Raw genomic sequence first — 22,614 nt, forward strand, 5'->3', positions numbered from 1 at the left:
TTGGAACGCATTCTATTACTTGATCTTTCAGGAGTTTTGAGATGCAATCTTTCATGGCTTTCTCCTTTTCTCCTTTTGCTACCCGAGACTGGGTAAACACATTTTTTGTTGGCATGGTCTCGAATTCTAACCTGTATCCTTCTTCCAAAATTGAAAGGACCCAGGCGTCTGTCACACTTCTGACCCAGACAGGATAGAAAAGATGTAGTCTTCCCCCTGTAATTCCTGGCTGGGCCGGCACATGTTCAGAATTTTTTACCTTGTCTAGCTCCCCTTCCTCTGGAAGATTTTTGCTGGGTGTTTCTCCAGTTTGGTCTGAAATATTCTTTCCCCGGTTTATATGCTCTACTTTCTCGAAAGGCCCGGTCTTTATATCGCCTATCTTTCCATGTTGTAGAGCCGTATTTTCTGACTTGAGGAAGAAACGCTTTCTTCCCATCCGCAGCCTTATGTATCGCTTCATCCAACACCTTTCCAAACAGGAGATCACCTTGAAAGGGAAGTGCGCACAGGGATGCTTTTGAAGCGTAGTCTGCCCCCCAAGAGTGTAGCCATAAGGCTCTTCTTGCTGCTATAGAGAGGCCCATGCTTTTCGCCACCATTCTGGTAACATCCAGAGATGCTTCTGAGCAAAATTCAGTTGCCAGCTTCAGATCTCTCATTCCTTCCAGTAGATGCTCTCTACGAACTCCTTTAGTGATATCTTCTTCTAAGTTGTCTAGCCATACCTTAAAAGCTCTTGTTAATGTTGTTAATGCTACTGCTGGATGTAGTGCTGATCCTAAGGCCAGGTACGACTTTATCAGGCTGGCATCTAGCCTTTTCTCCATAGGTTCTCTCAAATAAGCCATGGAGTCAATATGCCATATGAATGACTCCGGCATCAATCTTGGGAACAGAATTCCAGGTTTTGCAGTCTTCCTTAGCGTAAGGATATAATCTGAAAACATTACTTTTCAGTGTCGCTTTTCTTTCTGGTTTTTGCCATTCTTGAGAAATTCTCTCTTTTATGGTAGCGTGTACTGGGAAAGTAGGCCTATTGGCTCTCAAATCCTCAAAATATCTATCAGATTCCTTAATTTCAGTTTCTTCCTCTGGGAATCTCAGGGTCTCTCTGATTATGTTGATCAATTTGTCAACTGATCTAGAATCCAGACTTTTTGAAACATATTCAGCTTCACCTTCTTCGTCTGACATATCCTCCATCTCCATATTATCACTAGACTCCGATGAGATTTCTTCTCTTCTCAGGCGTTTAGATGAGGACATCTTGCTTGTGGTTTTGAACCCTTCTGCGATCGCCTCTGCAATCCATTTTTTCAATTCTGTCTGTGGAGACTTTCTTCTCTCCCTTCCTTCTGCGGCTTCTGTCATACAATCTAGACATAAGTTACGTCCACTTGGTGCAATTTGATTGCAGTTCACACACCTATTCGTTTTCTCTTTATGCTTTCTAGGTGAATCCTCTTGTGGATTGCTCGGGCTGTAGAAACAAGAGCCATATTTATAATCGTATATTTTTGGCCCATAGTGGCACTCTTTTAACCCCCTCCCATATGGGATAAATATATATATGAGGCTCACCTATGTTTTCTAAACACAGATCTTGAGGCAGAGTGAGAAGCCATCTATTTAAACAAAACAATATATTTTGTTATCCTAATACACTTGACAACTAAGCCACCAAAGAAAAAAAAATGTTTTTCAAGCAGAAGAATCTTTACCTTACTTCAGCAAAATTCAGTCTAGGGCAGCCTTAAACACACCAAAACAGTTCCCAAACATCAGCCAGGGCATTGGGAACGTCCAAAAAACGCTTATTTATGGTTTCCCGTTTTTTTTTTTTTTTTGGCGCGATATCGCTTTAAGAGCCCCGGCGGTTCGCACATGCACAATAGAAATTTCCCGACGCCGGAGCTAATGCGCATGCCCCGCCTGCCGAACCCGGAAGTGGCTTCAGATGAACGAGCAGACATAGATGCAAACTCTCTGCTCCAGGGGAACACAAGCCAACACCATGATTTTAATCCCAGACACCAGCCTGAGACAAGATGAAGTTTAACAGACAAAACACTACACTGAAAATCCCCAGTATTTAGGGTAAGATCAAAATCAGTCACTTACCCAGCTTCTCCTCTGCCACAATTCTGAGTTGGGGGTTATTGATGCTTAAAGGGGAATTTTTAAGGATACACCGACCCCACATCATTTAATCTTTTTACAGCCCTTTCCATTTAAAGAGGTACATACACTAACTTGTACTTGTGCTCTTGCAGGCTGATTACGGAGTTCTTCAGATAAAGAGAGGCTGAACTTTATCTGGAAGGAACCCATGTAAACATGGGAAGATGGCCTCAAAAATTTTTTTTAAAGGTATAATTCCTGTTTGTCCTGCTAAGGACAGAAAAAAAGACTGTGGGTTGGAAGGAGGAGGGACCTTTTATACCTATACTCTGATTGATTAATTGATTAATTGTTTCCTGTCCTGTTCCTGTTAGGGGCGGAGCTAACCCATTAGTGATGCTGCCATGAATGGCCAGGAAAGCTAAATACAAATGTGTATTTTATTGCAGTAAAAGAAAACAGTATTGGGGGGGCGGGGCCTGACCGCCGGCGGGATCAGACGTGCTCTGTCTGAGCTCCCGCTTCAGGGCCTGAAGAATCGGAGCCAACTAGGAGCCAAAGGCAACCACAGGTCCAAACTGGTGCCCACCGGGACCTCCAACTGATGGGGCACACGGAGATACCTCTCACACCCTGGACTGGCATCCAAAGTAACCCGACGAGGCCCGAAGCTCGCTGGAGCTTGAGCCGGGCAGGGACGGCCGCTCTCCCGGGTCTCCGGCCGGCGTCTCGTCTCCCCCCCCCCTCTGGACCGGGGGGGTTATCCCGGTCTCCATGGGCTGCGACAGATACGCTAGCCTGGGCCCAAACAACCGTTCTACCACAGAGGGCTTACAGGGAAGGGCCCCTCAAGATGGCCACCGCACGTCAACCATGTGCGCGACCAGCAAGCACGAACAAGCCGAACGCAGGAGAGACCACTTAACACTAACCGACCATCATGACAACCTACCCCAGGGCTTGGCCGGCTGACAACAACGTGCAGACCCAGGTACATACAACCAAAGCTCGGCGGAGAATGAATGGGGAGCAAGAAGTGTGAGACTTCACTGAACTAGCCTCATAACGCAGACTCACTGCTGCATTTGGAAAGAGGTACCTGGCACAACACCCTACTTAAGCCTACAACCCCCACTACAGCCTCTCACCTTTGCAAAGCGATCACCTACTCACCTGCCTGTAAAGCAAACAAGCGCCCGCGCAGCCGCCCAACACCCACACTTACTGGGCATGGCGCCAACGCAGACCCACTCACCAGCCTCATTGCGGCTCTACCACACGCTGGTCAGGAATAGAATAGACCGACCCCACGCTCCCAAACCCATGAACACTCTCCCTGGATATGGGATCAACATCGATCAGGCATAGGCTGTAACGGACTCTCACACGTGGCAATTTCACAGTTTCATGCTTTTTCATTTATTTTTTTTTTCTATGTTTTCTTCTCATTATAAGATATGTTATGCCATACTAACACCCTTTGTCTTACCTGCTTAATGCCTAATAACATCTTTTGTACCACACATGACAGCTACTGTTAGCAAACTACTATACACACAAATCCTGTCCTACCACTAGTATACCTCATAAATGCGTTGTGTACCTGCAAACACTGAAACGGTATCCACTGACTCACACACACTCTGACTTACCTGACATCACAACCTGACAACTTCTGGTATAAACAAGCCAATCCAGACAAAGATACCGCACATAAGCCCTGACAAATACCTCCATCAGTGTTAACTACATAGACCCCAGACCTGACAGCGACTAACCACACAAAACTCCACATGCTCTGTGGGGGCGCCTGGGGTAGACCAAGATAGAGCGTAACTCACTAGATCAAACGACTCATCAGAGACCAAACAATCATATGACTATAGACAGCAAACGTCTAACTTTATGTCATGCTAACTCCAGTACAGCAAATTGTAATTCTTAGCCAAGCTTGTCTTTATGCTCCTACAGCATTAACTGATTGTACTAGCGGTTCAAACAGCTGGAGCACCAAATGCATAATACTCTAATGTTGTATTAGAATATATAACCTACTCGTAAGTCTGACCTCACATGTTATGCCACTAAACGACACCTAATAGCTTGCTATAATAACGTGATATGTACAAAACAAAAAAAGTGCATTGTCTATCTACCCCCCACTGTAACTAATGTCTTGAAACCTGCATATGGAATGCCGTTGGGGTACCATATGTATGCCTGTAACCAATATACGCACTGCAAAAATAAAGAATTAAAAAAAAAAAAAAAAAGAAAAGAAAACAGTATTATGACATTCACCGCTAAAATGTCACGTAGAACTAAAAAAAATGAAAAAAAATCTTATTTTCTCTTTTTTTTTTTTATATTCTTTATTTTTGTAGTGCACACATATAGTACAGACAGGCTCGAGGTACCCCAAAGGCAATCCTCAGGCGTTTTCCACGCGAGCATGCGGGGTGTATTCTTAACTGGCACATTTTTTTTTTTGTTATCAGGCTTAACAAACATATATAAGTAAGTTATCGCTTTACATAAGTATAAGTAACATGCTAAAACAAAGTAGCTTATTTCCTTGTAGGAGGTACAATCATAGTGTGTACATTAGCAAATTAGGCACGTGTTAAGGAGGCCGATACATGACAGGTAAACTGGCATATCTTTAGTTATCAGCATACAAGTAAGTTATCGCTTTATATGAGTATAGGTAACTTTAAAGATGATTGAGGAGTACATTTAACGTCTTAATTTCTGATAGTCATCTTAGCTGAAAAAGTAATGTAATGTTACAATACAGGAACCAGGGTTTAAAAGAATAAAAACATATTATAACATGTTTTCAACATAAGAGTCCCTAGCTCATCTGTATAAGAAAAAAAATCCCTGACAGTCCAGGGTTATGCCCGAGTGGCCATGTAACTAAATACTAACACGTTGAACAGGAATGAGAAGTTGCAGTGAATTACTACCGTATGGTGGATGCTTGAGCATACTTATCAGTGGGAACAATCAGGCAGGAGCATCACACCGGGAGAGACCTGGCATGTAGATGGTAAAATGATTAAGTAAGTGTTATGCACTATAAAAGATATGGCATGAGGTTAGGCTTAAACAGTGCAAATATCTCTCGGTAAGGCAATTAAAGTTAAGACAAACCTTAGTACAGAGCATTATGTGTTAAGGTTAATTAAGTTTATGCTTTCCCTAGGTGGGGCGAACTGTTAAACAACAACTTAACATGACATTAGGTCGACTTTGCACTGAGACTACACAGTTTAAAACTTATGTGGAATTAATTGTTCAATGTTGCTGAAGTATGGAGACATAATAATAATAGTAAAGTGTTTGCAGTTCAATAGGTACATTTATTGCTAGGTAGGTGTCCGGGCCGTGGGTTGCTGCCAGTGGGATTAGTGTTCCTTTAAGTTAGTCCCTTCAGCCTATGCCCACCTGACGGACCGACCTGTCCAGCATGAGGGTACTGAACAGGAACTCTGTGCGGTCAGGAAAAATGTTAAAGTCCTTCAGCATAATCAGAGGCATTAGCATCTGGGGGTGAGTCATGTACTTGCAGGTGCTAGTCTGCCGTGGCTCGTCCGGTCCCTGCTTGTCAGGCTGAAGCTTGCACCGAGCTACTGTGAAGGACGTTAGTTGCTGCTGCGGTTTCTCTGGTGAGGTCTTCACCCCAAGCTTATGTTTCTGCGCAGTTTTGATCTTGTGAGGTGGTGCCTGGTTCGCTGCCCGCACGGAGTGTCCGCCACCGGTGCCTTGTAAGTGCTGTGACTGGCGCCCTCGGGGTAAGCGCTTACCCGGTCGTGGAGGGGTGGTCATGCATTGTGGGTCGGTTTGTGTCTGTATATCATTTACCGGACAGGCGGGGCTGTCTGAAGCTTTACGGCTTCCCCTTACTCTCCTTCTCTGCGGGGTCCGACAGGGCCCATACTGTCCCGATTTCGGCGCCATAGAGGCGTTACGTTGAGGGAGGGAGGTAGGTCGTTGTGGTGCCGTGCTTTGTCCGGCTCCGATTACCAGTTTCTCCTGCAGCCTCTTCCAGAAGTTTGCGAACGATAGGTCGATGCGGGCTGGCAGGTCGTCGCTTAGTAGTCGTGGGCCAGCGTGTGTCATTCCCTCGTGTGCAGCCGCCATTTTAAATAGGTGCTGTGACTTTGTGTTGTCGGCTTGTGCTCCTTTGGGTCTGAAGCTGGACCGGGATAACCTCCTCCGGTCCGGGGGGGGGGGGGGGGGGAGGAGGGCAGCTGTGTTGCGGCATTTGCTCAGCGGTTTCGTGGGCTGAGAGAGCGGCCGCCTCTCTGCAGCGCCACGCGGTGTAGGCCGTAAGCCTCGGCCCGGGGATTCCAGTGGCTTAAACACTCGTGAGGGGTATCCCCCGGTACCCAGATGCTTACTGAGCCTGGTTCTGCCGGTTCGGGTCCAAATCACCAGGTTGTTCCGAGTTTATAGTCCAATCTGCTTGTTTAGGCCCAGGAGCTCTTACAGCGTGCGTCCTGTTAGCTCCACAGCCAGGCTCCGCCCCCATTTTCTCTTTTTTTATATATTTTATTCATATTAAATTATGTTTTATCCCTAAATATTTGATGTTAAATGAAAGACCTGTTTCCCCGAATAAAATGATATATAATAGGTGTGGGTGCACTTAATTTGAAAGAGGTGAATTACGGTTGAACAGACCTATAAGCAAATTCCAGATTTTGTTTACATTTTGTTTTGATCACAACGTGTACATTTGGCTCAGTCCTTAACCCCTTTGTGACAAGTGACGGACCTGGTCCGTCACGTCGGGGAAACCGTTAACGCTAAGTGACGGACCAGGTCCGTCATGCGCTAAAGTTAACCCCAGATCGCAGCAATCATGGCGATCGCGGGGTTAACGGTGCTCCAGTCTGCCTCTGTATTAGAGGCAGACCAGGAGCACCCTATCGCGCTGCCCCTGCAGCAGTGCTCGCTCTGACAGGCTGTCAGAGCGAGCACATGTGCTGCAGGGACTTACCATCCGCCTCCCTTCCCTTTTTGGGTTCTGTGAAGTGCAGGGAGATGGATCAATGATGATCTTCTGCCTGTGTAAAAATAAAAAATTAAGTTTAATTAAAATCCCACTCCCCTTTACCCATTTTAAATAAAAATGAACACATTCCCTGCCAATTGATCACTGACTACAGTGATCAATTGGCAAGGATTACATTTGACTGTCATCTGATTTTTTTTAATTTTAAGTCTTTTTTTTTTAACCCGCAGAGGTTAAATTTATTCTATTCAATTAATTTTAATATTTTTCAAATTATATATTTAGGGGGCGGAGCCTAGCGTCCGGACAGAGCGGTCGTGCTGTGCCTCGGCTCCCGCTACAACCGACAATTTTCGGGGATAATCCCCCCAAATATCGCCACAAGCACAACTGGAAGGCTCCTAATATGTTGGGGACACTCAGGGGTACCGCCCGGTACCAAACTCTGACCAGCCATCACCCGGAGACCGAGCAGCACACCCAGAGACCTACCGGAGATCGGACGGCAGGGAGACGGCCGCTCCCAAGCCTGACCGACCCGGACAAAGATCCCTCGATAAAGTCAACTCCTACCCCCCCCCTATGGACCGATGGGGGACATCTCGGTCCAAACCAAGCGACTGGATTAACGAGCATGACCAAAGCATGCAGCCCTGCACACTGCAACATCAAGACAGCCTACCGCATGGTAAATCCAAAATGGCGGCGTCAAGCAATCCTCATGTATTGAACCGCTTACCTAAAACAGGGGAGCTCTGCGATATCCACCAACGCATAAACGCAGCCTTTGCAAGTTTCTGGCACAGGTTGGAGCAGAGGCTTCAAGCGTCGATGGCGAGCAAGCCACCCGAACCGGCAGCATACAGCATTCCCCCCCTCCCCTCCCCTGCAATGCCTCCTCTCTCTATTCTGTACCCCATAACGCATGTGCCATAATAAAAGAAAGATTTACAAAAAAAGAATTCAGAGAAAACATGAAAGATAAAAAAAATTATATACCGTATTTATCGGCGTATAACACGCACTTTTTCCCCCTGAAAATAGGGGAAAAATCGTGGGTGCGTGTTATACGCCGATATCCCATAATTACTTACCTGTCCTGAAGCGTGGGCCGGCTTCACAGCGCGCACCGCGGTACAGGAACTTTAATTTCAGGTTCCGGTTTCCGGCGGGACTGAAAGGAAGTGTGCACAATAGTGTGCACACTTCCTTTCAGTCCCGCCAGAAACCGGAACCTTAAATTAAAGTTCCTGTACCGCGGTGCGCGCTGTGAAGCCGGCCCACGCTTCAGGACAGGTAAGTAATTATGGGAGGGGAGGAAAGTACACTATGGGAGGGGAGGGGAGGGGAGGGGAGGGGGAGGAAAGTACACGAGGGGAGGGGAGGGGGAGGAAAGTACACTATGGGAGGGGAGGGGGAGGAAAGTACACTATGGGAGGGGAGGGGGGGGGGAAGTACACTATGGGAGGGGAGGGGGAGGAAAGTACACTATGGGAGGGGAGGGGGGGGAGTACACTATGGGAGGGGAGGGGGGGAAGTACACTAGGGGAGGGGAGGGGGGAAATACTATGGGAGGGGAGGGGGGCAAATACTATGGGAGGGGAGGGGGGGAAATACTATGGGAGGGGAGGGGGGGAAATACTATGGGGGGGTAAATACTATGGGAGGGAGAAATACTATGGGAGGGGAGGGGGGAAATACTCTGGGAGGGGAGGGGGGAGAATACTATGGGAGGGGAGGGGGGGGAGAATACTATGGGAGGGGAGAATACTATGGGGGGGAGAATACTATGGGAGGGGAGGGGGGAGAATACTATGGGAGGGGAGGGGGGGAGAATACTATGGGAGGGGGGGAGAATACTATGGAAAGGGGGGGACACTATGGGATGAGGGGGGAATACTATGGGATGAGGGGGGGAATACTATGGGATGAGGGGGGGGAATACTATGGGAGGGGGGAAATTTCCTGGAATTTCTTTCTAAAAATGAGGTGCGTGTTATACGCCGGTGCGTGTTATACGCCGATAAATACGGTATTTAGCTAGCTGGGGTGGGTGGAAGTTAGTGGAGAATTGGGGGATTTGGTATTAGGCTAGCTAGGGGTTAACATTAAAAAAAGTTTTAAAATAAGCTCTAAAAATATATTTTTTTTTAATAACGTAAAAAAAAAAAACACCCCCCTTTACCCAGTCCAAATAAAATTAACCCCTTCCCTGTCAGTCGATCATTGCCTACAGTGATCAAAATACAGATCACAGTATTATACTGTGATCTACCGTATTTATCGGCGTATAACACGCACTTTTTTCCCCTGAAAATAGGGGAAAAATCGTGGGTGCGTGTTATACGCCGATATCCCATAATTACTTACCTGTCCTGAAGCGTGGGCCGGCTTCACAGCTTGCACCGCGGTACTGGAACTTTAATTTCATGTTCCGGTTTCCGGCGGGACTGAAAGGAAGTGTGCACAATAGTGTGCACACTTCCTTTCAGTCCCGCCGGAAACCGGAACATGAAATTAAAGTTCCTGTACCGCGGTGCAAGCTGTGAAGCCGGCCCACGCTTCAGGACAGGTAAGTAATTATGGGAGGGGAAGTACACTATGGGAGGGGAGGGGAAGTACACTATGGGAGGGAAGGGGAGGGGGGGGAAGTACACTATGGGAGGGGAGGGGGGGAAGTACACTATGGGAGGGGAGGGGGGGAAGTACACTATGGGAGGGAGGGGAGGGGGAGAATACTATGGGAGGGGGGGAGAATACTATGGGAGGGGAGGGGGGGAGAATACTATGGGAGGGGAGGGGGGGAGAATACTATGGGAGGGGAGGGGAGGGGAGAATACTATGGGAGGGGAGGGGAGGGGAGAATACTATGGGAGGGGAGGGGAGAATACTATGGGAAGGGAGGGGGAGAATACTATGGGAGGGGGGGGGAACACTATGGGATGAGGAGGGGGGAATACTATGGGAGGGGGGGAAATTTCCTGGAATTTCTTTCTAAAAATGAGGTGCGTGTTATACGCCGGTGCGTGTTATACGCCGATAAATACGGTAATTTTTTTTAACCCCTGAGGATTACGTTTTATTTATTTCTTAACCCTCAGGAGTTCATTTAGTTAATTTAAATATTTTATAATTCTATATTTTGCCAGCTGGGGTGGGTGGGAGTTATGGGAAAGTTGGAAATTTATGGTTAGTGCTGCTTACTGCTAGTTAGGGGTTAACTGAAAAAAAAAAAAAAAAGCTTGTAAAAATTTTAAATCTGAAAAAAAAAAAGCTTTAAGAAAGTTTAGGAAAGTTTAAAAAAAATTAATAAGCAAAAAAAGGTTTTAAAACTAGTTTTAAAAAGTAAAAAAAGTTTTAAAAAAGTAAAAAAATACATTTAAAGAGGCTCATTACCACTACACCTGGAACAAACTAGAGAAAAAATGATCCCACGCTAAGGTTCAAAATAATAAATTATTTAATAAATAGTATGTGTTTGTGGGGAAGTTTCAATAACCAACCATCTAATCTACTCCAAAATGGAACATGGACACAGTGTAAAACGTCAAAGTTTGAAAAAAAACTGGAATGGCTGTGTCTCAAATGTGCTCCTTCCATGTCCACATATACCTTGCAAAGTTACTTATGGGGGTATTGCTGTACTCAGATGACATAGCTGAGCAACATATGTAGTATTATACGGTCTTAGCACACATAAGGTTTGCAAAATATACTGTGCAAACTCACTTTGTGTGTCAAAAAGGCAAAAAAAAGCTTATTATCACTACACTTGGTACAAGCTAGCGGAAACCTGATCCCACGCTAAGGTTCAAAATGATGCCTTTTGAAATACCCTGGGATGTCTTCTTTAAGAAATGGTAGGCCTTTATTGGTGTAGTTGTAATATGTAGCCTGCTCGAGTGCTCCAAAGTGGGACACAGATGCATCAAAACCCTCCATGAAAATTCACACTTAAAAACCTAAACTTGTCACGTCTTTTACAGCACTGTAATTTCACAAAATAGTGTCTAGGTCATACATTGGGCATATTGTTTTACTCAGAAGGTATAACTGAGTATAAGTTGGGGATTTTTATGACAGTGGTACATATTAAGTGTAAGAAATACTCAGCCAAAATGCAACATATATGCAGGGCCGTCTTTAACGCGGGGCAAAAGGGGCAGCTGCCCCGGGCCCATTTATTCCTGGGGGGCCCAAAGCATCTGCCCCTTGAGCCCCGCGGGCCCTTTAATTTTTCACCGGACCCCTTCCCAGATAAACCGCGGCCAGACTCCTATCATTATATTTCCCGCGGCCCCTTTAATCATGAGGGCCGCAGCCGGGCCCCTAACAATGTGTTTCCCCACGGCCGGGCCCCTCTCCCTTGCGGATCATTGCTGGGATCGCATTGCCTGCTGGGAGGAGTGAGTACAGGTCACTTCCTTCCGGCCAGCTAATAGAGAGCCCGGTGTGAAGGAGGAGGAAGAGGAGGAGGTGGCAGACATGAGGTATTCTAAAGAAGACTGACACCCATCACATTAGGTCAGCCAGCTCCCCCTGGACCCCAGTGCACTGCAGCAAAAGTAAGAAAACATAAATTACTATTTATATATGTACATGTGTATGTGAGATTGTGCATATATGTGTGTGTATGTGTACCTGTGTGTTTGTGTACCCATGTGCCAGAGTGTATGTGTATCTGTCTGTTATAGTGTATGTGTTTGTGTGTCTGTGTGTCACAGTGTATGTGTACCTATGTGTCTGTGTTTGTATGTATTTGTGTGTCAGATTATATGTGTACCTGTGTGTCAGAATGTATGTGTATCTGTGTGTCATAGTGCATGTGTACCTGTGTGTAAGAGTGTATGTGTATTTGTATGTAATTGTGTGTCAGAGTACATGTGTACCTCTGTGTCTGTGTTTGTGTACTCGTGTGTCTGTATCTGTGTATCTGTATCTGTGTGTCTGTGTTTGTGTATCTGTGTGTCTGTGTTTGTGTATCTGTGTGTCTGTGTTTGTATGTTTGTGTACCCGTGTGTCTGTTTGTGTACCCGTGTGTCTGTTTGTGTACCCGTGTGTCTGTGTGTCTGTGTTTGTGTGTCTGTGTATCTGTGTGTCTGTGTATGTGTATCTATGTCTGTGTATGTGTATCTGTATGTCAGTGTATGTGTATCTGTGTGTCAGTGTATGTGTATCTCTATGTCGGTGTATGTGTATCTGTGTGTCAGAGTGTCTGTGTACGTGTGTCATAGTGTATGTTTACCTGTGTGTCAGAGTATATGTGTACCTGTGTTTGTATGTACCTATGTGTCCATGTTTGTATGTACTTGTGGGTCAGTGTGTATATGTATGTCTTTGTATCTGTGTATGTATTTATACATGTGTGTTTATATACCTGTATGTATGTGTACCTGTGCGTCAGTATATTTTCTTTTGAATGTGTATTTATGTGTCAGTGTTTTTTTGCTCCTGTGTATCTGTGTGTTTCTGAGTGTGTGTGCATACCTGTGCATGTGGCAGTGCATACATCCCAGTATTTTAATGCCAACACTGCACACAAATACACCCCTGCATGTTCAACACTGCACACATACACTCATGTCACCCTCCACACAATGCCACCCCTTTCACTCAACAAAACTCACATTAAAGGGACACTATAGTCACCCAGACCACTTCAGCTCAATGTCCACTTCAGCTCAGGTTTTAACCCTTCTGATGCAAACATAGCAGTTTCAGAGAAACTGCTATGTTTACATTTGGGGTTAATCCAGCCTCTAGTGGTGTCTTCCGGACAGCCACTAGCGGCGCATCTGCAACACTGGAGGCATATTATGCCTCCATTACGCAGAGCGTCCATAAGAAAGCATTGAGAAATGCTTTCCTATGGACACTTTGAATGCGCGCGCGGCACTTGCTGCGCATGCGCATTTGGCTCCGCTGATGTCGGACATGGGAGCTGACGTCGGCGGGGGAGGAGAGGTTACCAGCGCAGAGGGAGCCGGCGCTGGATTAAGGTAAGTAACTGAAGGGGTTTTAACCCCTTCAGCGCCACAGGAAGGGGACCCTGAGTGTGGGGGCACCCTCAGGGCACTATAGTGTCAGGAAAACCGCTTTGTTTTCCTGACACTATAGTGATCCTTTAACTCCCCCAATGCTGTCACACTCACCTTCTCTCGCACTGTCACAAATACCCTTCCATGCTTTCACACTCATCCTCCATCACTCTGTCACACTCACCCCCTTTCACCGTGCCACACTCACCCAATCACATTAACCCCTCCAACTCTGTCACACTCATCCCCCCAATCATGCTGTACACACCCTGTCACATGAATCAATCCCTAATCGTGTCACACTTCCTCCTCTAACCATGCCACATTCACCCCAGCCCTGTAACACTCACCCATCAACCATACCACACCACCGTGTCAATTTAATGCCCCCAAGTCTGTCACACTCACTGTCCAACTTTGTCTCATTCACACCACCCTAGCACAGTAACCCCTTTAAGATGGCGGGGTCCAGGGGGCCCAAGCAAATGCTTGCCCCGGGTCCAATCAATATTAAAGACAGCCCTGCATATATGTAAAAATGCCATTCCCCCCCCCCCCCTCCACCACAAACATTGACATGAATTGGTTAAAAAATGGTGACAAGTTAAGGCACAATATACGCAATATAAGATACCCTAGGGAGTCTGCTTTGTTAAATGAAAGCCCTTTGTGGGGTTATTTGAACAGTCACACTGCTATAATGCCCTAAAATGAGACATAGGCCCATCAAATCCATCTACGAAAATTCTAACTATAGAAACTGAAATATCTTATATGGCACTGTAGCTTCAATGAATAGTGCCAAAGGCATACAATTGGGGTATCGTTATACTCAGCAGATGTAGCTGAACACAATATGGGGTTCTGTGCAGGAATAGCACACACCAGCTTTACGAAATACACATTACAAAAACCTTGCTATATGTGTACATTAGTAATGTCGCGAACCAGAAATTTTCGGTTCGCGAACCGCGAACGGGAACTTCCGCAAACGTTCGCGAACCAGCGAACCGGGCGAACCGCCATTGACTTCAATGGGCAGGCGAATTTTAAAACCCACAGGGACTGTTTCTGGCCACAAAAGTGATGGAAAAGTTGTTTCAAGGGGACTAACACCTTGACTGTGGCATGCCGGAGGGGGATCCATGGCAAAACTCCCATGGAAAATTACACAGTTGATGCAGAGTCTGGTTTTAATCCATAAAGGGCAGAAATCACCTAACATTCCTAAATTATTTGGAATAACGTGCTTTAAAACATCAGGTATGATGTTGTATCGATCAGGTAGTGTAAGGGTTACGCCCGCTTCACAGTGACAGACCAAACTCCCCATTTAACGCACCGCAAACAACCGCAAACAGTCCATTTACACAACTGCAAACTCCCCATTTGCACATGTTTTAGTGCAAACTAGTCTAACTACTAATATAGTTGAAACATGCTACTTTTATTCATGCCAGAAAACCATGCAGGCCAGACTAACAAACATGCCAGGGCCAATCATAGTTAACCTCCTCAGATAGTAACATGGCTCACTCTATATACAGAGTAAACATGGCTCCCTCTATATACAGAGTAACATGGCTCCCTCTATATACCGTGTAAACATGGCTCCCCTCTATATACAGTGTAAACATGGCTCCCTCTATATACAGAGTAACATGGCTCCCTCTATATACAGAGTTACATGGCTTCCCTCTATATACCGTGTAAACATGGCTCACCTCTATATACAGAGTAACATGGCTCCCCTCTATATACAGTGTAAACATGGCTCCTCTCTATATACCGTGTAACATGGCTCCCCTCTATATAAAGTGTAAACACGGCTCCTCTCTATATAAAGAGTAACATGGCTCCCTCTATATACAGAGTAACATGGCTCCTCTCTATATACAGAGTAACATGGCTCCCCTCTATATACAGTGTAAACATGGCTCCTCTCTATATACAGAGTAACATGGCTCCCTCTATATACAGTGTAAACATGGCTCCTCTCTATATACCGTGTAACATGGCTCCCCTCTATATACAGTGTAAACACGGCTCCTCTCTATATACAGAGTAACATGGCTCCCTCTATATACAGAATAACATGGCTTCCCTCTATATACCGTGTAAACATGGCTCCCCTCTATATACAGAGTAACATGGCTCCCCTCTATATAAAGTGTAAACATGGCTCCTCTCTATATACAGAGTAACATGGTTCCCTCTATATACAGTATAAACATGGCTCCTCTCTATGTACAGAGTAACATGGCTCCCTCTATATATAGAATAACATGGCTCCCTCTATATACAGAGTAACATGGCTCCCCTCTATATACAGTGTAAACATGGCTCCTCTCTATATACAGAGTAACATGGCTCCCCTCTATACAGGGGCGTACCTGGAGCATTTGGCACCCGGGGCAGATCCTTTATTTGGCACCCCCCTCCCCAACTTTGAAATGTAAAAAACAGCTGCAATTTTTTTTAAATGTATGTTTATGCAGTGTGTGTATAGTGTGTACAGTGTGTGTATATTGTGTGCAGTGTGTATGCAGTGTGTGTAGTGTGTGTGTGTGTATAGTGTGTGCATAGTGTATGCAGTGTGTGCATAGTGTGTACAGTGTGTGTATAGTGTGTACAGTGTGTTTGTATATTGTGTGTAGTGTGTGTATAGTGTGTGCAGTGTGTGTACAGTGTGTGTGCAGTGTGTATAGTATGTATATAGTGTGTATGCAGTGTGTTTATATTGTGTATAGGGTGTATGCAGTGTGTGTATAGTGTGTGCAGTGTGTGTATAGTTAGTGCAGTGTGTGTATAGTGTGTGCAGTGTGTATGCAGTGTGTGTAGAGTGTGTATAGTGTATGCAGTGTGTGCAGTGTGTATGCAGTGTGTGTAGAGTGTGTATAGTGTATGCAGTGTGTGTGCAGTGTGTGCAGTGTGTGTATAGTGTGTGCAGTGTGTGTAGAGTGTGTATGCAGTGTGTGTATAGTGTGTGCAGTGTGTATGCAGTGTGTGTATAGTGTGTATGCAGTGTGTGCATAGGGTGTATGCAGTGTGTGTATAGTGTGTACAGTGTGTGTATAGTTAGTGCAGTGTGTGTATCGTGTATGCAGTGTGTGCAGTGTGTATATAGTGTATGCAGTGTGTGCAGTGTGTATGCAGTGTGTGTAGAGTGTGTATAGTGTGTGCAGTGTGTATGCAGTGTGTGTAGAGTGTGTATAGTGTATGCAGTGTGTATGCAGTGTGTGTAGAGTGTGTATAGTGTATGCAGTGTGTGCAGTGTGTGTATAGTGTGTGCAGTGTGTGCAGTGTGTGTATAGTGTGTGCAGTGTGTGTATAGTGTGTGCAGTGTGTGTATAGTGTGTATGCAGTGTGTGTATAGTGTGTATGCAGTGTGTGTATAGGGTGTATGCAGTGTGTGTATAGTGTGTGCAGTGTGTGTATAGTTAGTGCAGTGTGTGTATAGTGTATGAAGTGTGTGCAGTGTGTCTGTATAGTGTGTATGCAGTGTGTGTATAGGGTGTATGCAGTGTGTGTATAGTGTGTGCAGTGTGTGTATAGTTAGTGCAGTGTGTGTATAGTGTATGAAGTGTGTGCAGTGTGTATGCAGTGTGTGTAGAGTATGTATAGTGTATGCAGTGTGTGTGCAGTGTGTGCAGTGTGTGTATAGTGTGTGCAGTGTGTATATTGTATGCAGTGTGTGTATAGTGTGTGCAGTGTGTGTATAGAGTGTGCAGTGTGTGCACAGTGTATGCAGTGTGCGTATAGTGTGTGTATAGTGTGTGCAGTGTGTATAGTGTGTATATAGTGTGTATGCAGTGTGTGTATAGGGTGTATGCAGTGTGTGTATAGTTAGTGCAGTGTGTGTATAGTGTATGCAGTGTGTGCAGTGTGTATGCAGTGTGTGCAGAGTGTGTATAGTGTATGCAGTGTGTGTAGAGTGTGTGCAGTGTGTGTATAGTGTGTGCATAGTTTGTACAGTGTGTGTATAGTGTGTGTAGAGTGTGTGCAGTGTGTGCATAGTGTGTGTGCAGTGTTTGCAGTGTGTGTAGAGTGTATGCAGTGTCTGTAGAGTGTTTATAGTGTGTGTATAGTCTGTATAGTGTGTGTAGAGTGGCGGGTGGGGGCCCTAAATGAAAATCCCCCCCTGCCCCATCAAAGGTGACTAGGGGTCCCCAAGCCCCTAGTCACACAACCAAATAAAAAAGCCCCTACCTACCCCCCTCACCCTAAAAAAGTGTGAGGGGTGAATAAAATTACTACCCTGTAAAGTAAAATTCAACTTACTATTCAATGTCTTCTTTTTTCTAAAATCTTAGCTTTTTATTTGGCCTTTTTTTGGGCTGAAAAATTATCATACCCGTCGAACTTAAAAATAAAATAAAAAACCAGAGCGCCCAAAAAAATTAATCCATCTTCACCCATGGAGGGCTCCGTGTCAGTGTTTATCAGGGATCCTTAGGATAGGTGTCAATCCATATCTGCCAAGTGACCCTATGTAGGGGGAACAGTCCCTATTCTGCTCTGTGTCAGTGTCTGGAGGGAGTATCTGCAGTAACACAGAGTGTCTGGTGGGAGTATCTGCAGTAACACAGGGTGTCTGGAGGGAGTATCTGCAGTAATACAGAGTGTCTGGGGGGGAGTATCTGCTTGTAACATTTATATGCACTAAAAAAAAAAAAATAATAATAAATTGAAAAAAAATAAATGGTTGCAGCTTCCAGCAGGTGGGAGGTTCTGCTAGGGAGGGTGTGCTGCTGATTGGCTGTAATGTGTCTGCTGACTGTGCGGTACAGGGTCAAAGTTTACTCAATGATGATGAATAGGGGGCGGACCGAACACCGCACGTGTTCGCCCACGGTGGCGGACGCGAACATGCTATGTTGCCGGGAACTATTCGCCGGCGAACAGTTCGGTACATCACTAGTGTACATGCCAAAATAGAGAAAAAACACAATTTTAGTCCTTGTTTTTTGTGACCTGTAGCTTTCAAAATAAGCTGAAATTCTATACATATGATGTACTCTATAAATCAAGACACATAAATGAATTTATTTTGAATTACCTTTTCTAAGTTGGACATATTATGCACCCGCTATTATTGCCAAAACTGTGAAAGAATTTTTTTTTCTCTTTTTTTCATTTTTATATAATTAATAAGAATGTATCTATGTGTATGTGACATGAAATTAATGCTCTGTTTGCCCTCTTAAAAATTATGTATAATATGTGTTGGTGCAATAAATGACACAGATGCAAATAACGCAAAATGGCCTTTGTCCTTAAGCGTAAGACAAGCTTCTGAAGCTCTTAAGTGGTTAAGGGGTTAATTTTTATCATGACTGAGAGGTTGACATATTCAAGAGGGTGTTATTCTATTTTACTGACATTGCAAGCATATACTCTAATCTTATAAGCTCTGCTATAAACTATTGTAATGGATTTTTATTTTATAAAATAATTTGAGAGACAAAATATATTGCTTCCGAGACAATCCCTCTTTTATATTGTATTCTCAATTATTTATATATTTAAATAGAGAACTCTTACTAACTATATAATATTATGGTTAAGATATCTGTACGGTTAGCCCTTATAGTGGTAAATAGGGGAAGCAGCAGTTACATCTTTCTGGTTTATATTTTGCCACTCTTATGCCTAAGTAAAGTGTCCATAACATATAAATGCAATGCAATGTACAGCCAAAAAAAATAAAAAAAATGTTTTTGTAAAAATAATAGTTTGTGCAGTCCTGTAAATATAGCAATATTACTGAAAAAGTAAGCATTTTACAAGTAAAATGATATATGAAATGTAAATACTTCTATTAAACCCCAATAATTTATTTTCTACAGAATAAAGCCCTTCTTCTGCTATAACTATGCTGTTAGTAGAATATAGTGTATTGGTAGGGGTTTTACAGTAAAAAAAATATGAACAATTTTAGCTGTATATTCGTCCAATATTTCACAAATTCAACTCCCTGTGCGTATGTTCCTGTATTGTAAGCAGTGCTTCTTATTTTTCACTAAGTAAGGGAACTCCGTTTCCCCTGCAAATACAAAAAGGGAACTGAATTGCAACTACACTAGATCCCTGCATAAACCTCATGAATCCATGGAGCATTGCTACCTTGTGTATATGGTATGTGGTGGTACGACACATAGTAGCAAATAACGTCTCATGGAAAAAGAATAGCATACTTAAGGATTATAACTGGTCATATGCATCCTTTTTATGTCACAATCTTCAATCTCTGATGTTCTAATTCATGTCCAGTTTATGTCACAGTCCTCATATCTGTGACCAATAAAAAACACTTTTGTAATGAAGCGGTACTTGGAGTTCAGAGCATAACTATGCATAATTACCGGTATGTTTAAAAAAAAAAAAAAAAAAGTGTCAATAACTATGTGATTCCATTGAATCTTTATGTTCCAAAATCCATAAGGAATATTTGGCAACACTTGTGTAACTAAGCAGTATTGTCAGAAAAGTGTAGACTCCAACAGAAGCAAAACCACTCCATAGAAAAATATAGAAAACATTCCTTTACCAAACATTATCCATTCAGTAAATTATGTCGTAGTTGTTAGGTTAAACAGTCTTGATTTTTCGTAACTTGAATTCTATATTTAGAGAAACCATGTGAGAATGGACACCTAGTATGGACCGCAGTCAAATTATAGGACCACTAATGCCTCATTTCCACTGAGTGGTACGTTTCGGTACAGTTTGGAATGGTCCAGCCTATTCAGGTGAGCGTTTCCACTGCAAGTTGGAATACCTGGGGGCTTGCAAGGTTTAGACCAAATGCCTAGCGTGGCGTCACACTAGTGAGACATAAAAACGTGACACTACAAAGAACAATGGAGGTCATCCGGCAGCTCATGTCTGCTCAATTTGGCTTTTGGTTCTTTGTAATTACAATACATGCCGCACTGTATGAGAGAAGGTTGCGAGTGGCGAAGAGAAACACAGCAGAAAAGAGAAGAAAACTTCTGGTTTGGGTCTTGAGTCAGGAGGAGAAGTACACCTTTGTACGGCAAAGACTATAGGGTAAGCAACTTTATCCCATTTGTCATGTAGTTCTATTCATATTAAAAAAATAAAAATAATACAGAATATGAAAACTCTTATATAAGATGGAAAGGATATATACATGATGGATTTAACAACATACATGTTGCACACATATGTAAAATTGCACATTTCAAGTATTACACCTTATTTATGTTGCTTGCTTTTATACATGATGCTATCTGTCTGTGTAAAGTACATTATGTTGTATTATATTTGATTTCATAGTGATATGGTACCATCTGTGTTTTGTTCCTTTTTAGATGCTTCTCTTTTTCTCAAAGCAGCGCCGCCGACCAGTCATTTGGGCTCTCCGCCGCACCAATGAGTGGTGGTATGTGACCGTCCCGAGATTTAACACACACAGTGGATGCACAATTTCAGAATGTCGGAGGAAACATTTTCAAACCTTTTGTGCAAGGCTACGTCCAGCAAAGCACCAACTTCAGAGCCAGTTTGCCTGTGAAGAAAAGAGTTGCCATTGCACTGTGAAAGCTGGCTACCAACAGTGAATACAGAAGTATAGGTCATCTTTTTGGTGGCAGTAAATCATCAGTATGCCGGTGTGTGCAGGACTTCTGTAAGTCTGTCTGTACATTGTTAGTTCATGAAATTATTTATTTTCTGGACCGGCAAAAGCTTAAAGACATGGCTGATTACTTTGAGAACAGGTGGGGCCTTCCACAGTGTGTTGGTGCTATTGATGGGTCACACATACCAATAATAGCACCACAAGAATACCACACTGACTACTTTAACAGAAAAGGCTGGCATTCTATCATCCTTCAGGGAGTAGTGGATGGAAAAGGATTATTCTGGAATGGAATGCGGAGTAGGTAAACAATGAGATGCTAACAACCCTACCATTTCCTTTCATTTCAATTTACAAATAAAATGTGTGTTTTGTGCAAAGTGTGAATGGTTTTGTGCAGTGATTTTTATAAATAGCTAGCATAGCGAAAGCCAATGCAAAGTAGAAAAAATACTTACCAACGGGCTCTATAATGGATTCTAGAAGTGTGGGCGCCGCGTCCAGACCTCCCTCCCTGCCTTGGTTTGCCGGCCTGTGACCGTTAATGGCGTCGTACCACCTCCAAGTACTTTGACTGTTTCCACTACGGCTGTTGCCGTCCTTAATTTTTTTTATATTGGCCTTTAAGCTTCTTAAGCTTTGCCCTACACTGAACAGACGTCCATTCAAATCCCTCGGGTGCTGAGAAATATCTTTATACACCTTTTCATTTCTCACTGATCCATCAAGCTCACTCTGAATAACGCTATCGCTAATTATAGTTAGGAAAGTGAATAGTTCCTTTGTTGTTTGCAGGCATCCTTCTCCTAATATCTGGACTGAACGGCGACGTGGTGTTTGTTCGCGCTTGCCTTTGACGTGAGCAGTGATGTTTTTTTTCTGTCTGCCAATCAATGGATTGTATCATGTGTGACATCAGTAGCGCCACCCTAACCATACCGTACCATTTCCTATGGCCCTAAATCTGAAGGGGGCCCAGGAATGGTGCGGTATGGTTCGGTTCTATGGGCCACTTTCATAATGGAAACACTCAAAATAGCATACCAGACCGAACCGTACCACTCAGTGGAAACGAGGCAAAAGGCACCCAGACAAATTTGTCTCAATCAAGTGGTCTGAGTGCTGTAACCCTTTAGTTTTAACCCTGTAACCCTGTTTTTCTGTCAGCCACTAGAGGAGCTTCACCCGCGAAAACAGAGTCAGACTATGCACACTAACATCCCAATGCTTCCCCAAGGGGAAGCATTGCATTGATTGTGTTTATCAATCTTGATGATTTCAGCCAGCGAGTTGGAGCCATAGAGAGATCAGCATGGAAAGGGAGTAAGTAAAACTTACCATTATAACCCAACATAGATATTGTAAACCTATAGTGTTAGGAATACATTCGTAACAACATTGTGACCCTTTAACCTTCACAGAGGAGGGGTGCTTTCCTTATTTTATTATGAACATGGGTTGTGGCCTGAACAGTGTTGTTTTTTTACTGTTGCTCTACTAATCTATGTCTGTGTTTTGTCTTCGCATCATGCTAATCTAGTTATTCAAGGAAATAACTTGTGCTAGGAGTGGTTTGATGTTACCAGAAGTCTGCTAACTTCCAAGCATAACTCATTCAATTATTTCCTCTGACTTCTACACCAACTAGTAATTCACATATGTCTGAAATACAGGACATTATTATCCTAAATACTTAAAAGAATAAAGATTTACCTTGATGCAGAACCATGCATATCATTTTTTTTTACTCTTTGCACAATGCAGAAAAAAGAAAAAAGAAGCCAGAAGCATATCTTACTGCCATGGAAGATAATTGCATTATC

The sequence above is a fragment of the Pelobates fuscus genome, chromosome 8 (genome assembly GCF_036172605.1).
Source record: "Pelobates fuscus isolate aPelFus1 chromosome 8, aPelFus1.pri, whole genome shotgun sequence".
Classification (NCBI taxonomy): Eukaryota; Metazoa; Chordata; class Amphibia; order Anura; family Pelobatidae; genus Pelobates; species Pelobates fuscus.